General features: G+C 41.3%; 1 pseudogene; it reads right to left on the bottom strand.

The window, feature by feature from the left end:
* Positions 1-1,204: 1,204 nt before the first annotated feature.
* Positions 1,205-2,841, bottom strand: LOC147452968 (uncharacterized; annotated as a pseudogene).
* Positions 2,842-4,270: the final 1,429 nt, after the last annotated feature.

The raw sequence follows: 4,270 nt of genomic DNA on the forward strand, positions 1-4,270 counted from the left end.
AAGCTAATTCAAGAGACCAATATTGGGGTCCAAGGTGCTATCCTCCCAAGTAGGTGTTTGGGGACAACACCCCCAAGAGAAATCTTGAAGGAGTATTCCCTACAATACTAGACCATATGTACATGCCATTAGGACTATGGCTGGTGGCTGGTGGCTGGTGGCTGGTGGCTGGTGGCTATGAATGGTGGGTTAACATAGTGAATAACACACATTCCACACACACACACACACTTACTTCCACTCACCAATAGCACTATATAAGGAGGCCATCTCCATGAATCATGGCATCCTATATTGAAGGATAAGCATCCCCTCGTATTCCTACCTACTAGCTCTAGTTTTCTACATCGCCATCTAACCCCTACCTTGAGAGAGCATGGTGTTAGGAATAAATGAGTAGCTAAATTGATTAGAGTGGTATATTTGATGGAGAGAGAATTTTCACGCACAAGAGAGATAATAGTGGAGAGAGAGAGAGAGAGATCACTGAGAGAGAGCTATAGAATATCGAGCAAAAGTGTAATCAATTGGAATTTTTTGCGCTTACATAATTGCAGGTAATCGGTTGATACATTCATCAATGGATAACTTTATCGAGATCGATAGGTTAATTGATTTATTATCTAGTAATTTATTCGTTTATAATTTGAGAATACTCATTTTTGTATGAATCATATGGATTTATTCATTATTTGATGGAATATATGGAACTTAGCTCTTTATTGACTAGATACTTCTATAACACAATCTCCTACCTTGGTCATGCTTCTTAAGCAGGTTAAAAACAACACAAAACATGTGCATGTAAGAATGCACAAAAACAAATGCTTGCATGCTATAATTCACAATTGATGCCATAAAGATGCTACTAGCATTTATCCACACCTTAATGCCATGTAAAGATTGCTAGCAAAAATTTACTTTTTTACCCAAGTAGAAGAGGTTTTCCATCTTCTTTCAATATGTACATCTCATTGTAGGACTCAAGCAAGGACTTCATTGCGATGTTTACAAACAAGCTTAGCAGGTGCCACTTTAATCCAGCCATTAACATACAAGCTCTCCATTTACGAGCAAGCTCATGGCACTCAGCTCGTTCTACACCTTCACAAGCTATAACATTGACAACATCACAAACCAAGCAATGCCCCTAGTAGGCATTTACTCTCTATATGCTCTCTTGTGGGAGTCCACATCAATAGACTCAAACATTGCAAAATAATAATCCAAAGTTTCCACAAACCTGGCCAAAGAGGTAGTGTGTGTGTGTGATGGCATCTTGCTCCACCAGAGTAAGCACCTTCATATTCAACACATTCTTATAATGTGATCCCAGGGTTATCTAGGCAAACAAATTCATCTAGCATATGATGCAGTTGTAGAGCAAACTTTATGGCTAGTTCCTCCGCAACCTTCCTCTCAATCATAGAAGCTTGAAAATCTAAGATCTTTGAATAAATAGTGGTGAACGCAAAACACCAAGGCTGTTTGCAAAACTCGCCAACCTCATTTTAATAGCCACCATTTGTGCCTTCCAAAGGACAAGAGTGAGCGATAGGATCATCACAACAATACTAATACACATACATGGAGGACCTCTAGGCTTGCTCGCCGAAGTGTGTATAAGAGACAACCACTATGTTCCTTGATCAATTTGGAAATCAAATACATGAACCATGGATTCCTCTCAAAACGCTCTAGCAATTGCACCACTTGCTACCATAAATGCAGCCGGATGTATGGGCATATTTCATAAAGTTTCCACATAGCTGAAAAAACTTCAATGCTAGGAAAGTACCTGCATGTTAATGCCTTGTACATAGTGGACCTAGAGGCATGAAGCCTTAATACAAGCTCTTTAGACATGTATACAACAAGTCTCTCTAAAGGATCTCTAAACAAAGACACCAATTTATAAAGATCTTTCATTGCTAGCTCCACAACCTTTATCTTTTCTTCAAATATTGTGGCAACACATGTGATAAGAATATTCTTCACATGACTATCCAGATTCAATGATCCTAAAAAATGCTCAAAGGACAAAGAGCCATGCTCTAAATTTGTTTATTCACTTCTCTCCATCTTGGTTTCTTTTGGAGCTACTAAATCATGCAGATAAGGATCTCCTTGGTGGCCAAGAGACTACCCTATTTTATCCTATCATTCGTGACCTCCATTAGCTCTTCATCATCTAAATCAAGACCCATCATTGCAATTTCTAGTGCATGTAGTTTATGTGTGCATCATGGCTTTATTATTAGAGAGAGTCTCCTCATTGCCAGACAATGAGGAAGAATATTTTACATTTGAGAATTACAAGCAAGTGCAAGAGTAGAGTCGGAATTCTCAACGGATGATGTGGTAGATGACTCTTTCACATATAAAATCAACGGGTGGGCATAAAGAATTCTGGATAAAGATAATAATTGACAACTTAAAACACTATTTTAATTTGGTTGCAACACTTGAACCTAAGCCTTTCCACTACATCTTTGGGAATAACTCTCCGTTCCTTCTTAATTGGGTAGCTCGGCTTCCCCCTCATGGAGCTCGCTCCTTTGGACCAGTTGCACTTCATTAGCAATGACTTCTTTGGTATAGTAAAGGTCATTGCTTTTGACTGCAACACCCGACCTCCACCCTTGACCTCTCCTACAATGACCTTTTCGGTAGCTTCCTTAGCTTTTGTTCCTTCCCAAAACTCCAAGATACTCACCCACCTTAAACTTTCTTGCAATTCCTTTGATGACCACTTCTGCTTGATGCCTTCGCTCCCTCACCGTGCTTGACCTTTTCCACAAAAACTTTTATGGCGCTTTCTCCTCCAATTTCTTCCTCCATTGTGGTGCCCTCTCAAGGCTCAACATCTTAAACAATAGCCTTTCAAGAAGCCCCTCAATGGACATTGGCCAATGCATGGTACTTAAACATGTAACCATTTCCTTTAATCTTCTTTCTAGAAAAATATCTCTTAAATCCTTCTCATTATCTACCTCAAACCTCACAACCACCATAGCTGGTAGTTACTCAGGCCTAACTCTGTTAGATCTAACTCTATTAAATCTCTCTAAAAAATTTCTAATAAGCCCAATTCCCACATCCTCATCTAGTTTGAATCGTGTTTACACCTCCTTGAGATCCTTTAATTCCTACCATCCAAAACAATCTCACAGGCACAATGCCACCAGATTTTGGGGATTCTCAAGACGAGCTTTAGGAGCATGATCTTTTGACAACAAGAGTAGACAAGATGATCCCAATTTTCAGCTTTGCATAAACTTGTATTGAGCTTCAACAAGTGCACGGGGCCTTGTCTTGCATCCCTCCCCAACTCCAGTAGGTTGAAGCATTCTTGGCAAAATCCATGGTCCTTCGCTCCGCATCAGGTTGCTATTAGTAGTTGTCCGGGGTGGTGCCCTTAGAGGGTTGTAGCAGCCTCACTGCAACAATAGATGCTAGTTGCAACTTCATGAATTGCGTCTTCTTGACACCGCTACTGATTATTCATAACATGAGAGAGATGGTTATGTGTGCAACTTTGGATCTAGAAATATCTATCAACATCCACAACACAATAAGGAAACTATGACTATTGGTGCTCAACCTCAACATTATTAATGGCACCATCATGCCGACCCTCTCAAATGTTGGGGTAAAGACACTCTGCCTTTTGCCCACGGCCCAGACCTGGCCGCCCTCCCACATGTGTACATACCTTTATTCATTATACATATATGAATAAGGAGCACCTCACTCACTAGTTTTAGAGGTTGCTCCACCCACACATAGTCTCGTGTTCTTCTCCCCTTCCTCGCACGCATTGCACCGTGCATGCACGCATATATCCGTGCACACACACACTCAAGTGGTATCAGAGCTTTGGTGTGGCAACAGTGGCACATACCCCCCCCCCCCTACTCGCGTGAATTTCTCCCTCTCGGCATGCTCTTGGTGGTGGTGTCAGGAGCAAAGCACTCGTGATCGGTTGCGAATTGTGAGCGGACGGTGGAGAGTAGATCGACATTGGATCGCGTAGATCGGCGGTCATCGTGGCTATGGAAGCTTGCAAATCTTTGAGCGTACGGATTTGGCAAGGAGGAAGTGGATCAGAGGAAATCAGCAAGATCTTGGAGCTCGGTGCATCCGACGCGCGCACATCCGCTTGTACACATAATCATTGGGGAGTGATTCAGGTAAAATTTCAAAATTTTGAGTCCATTAGGAGAAATATGAACCTTGCATGGGCCTTGTAAGGAATCCTAATTTTTAG

This window comes from Adiantum capillus-veneris, chromosome 8 (genome assembly GCF_014529385.1).
Source record: "Adiantum capillus-veneris isolate H3 chromosome 8, ASM1452938v2, whole genome shotgun sequence".
Lineage (NCBI taxonomy): Eukaryota > Viridiplantae > Streptophyta > Polypodiopsida > Polypodiales > Pteridaceae > Adiantum > Adiantum capillus-veneris.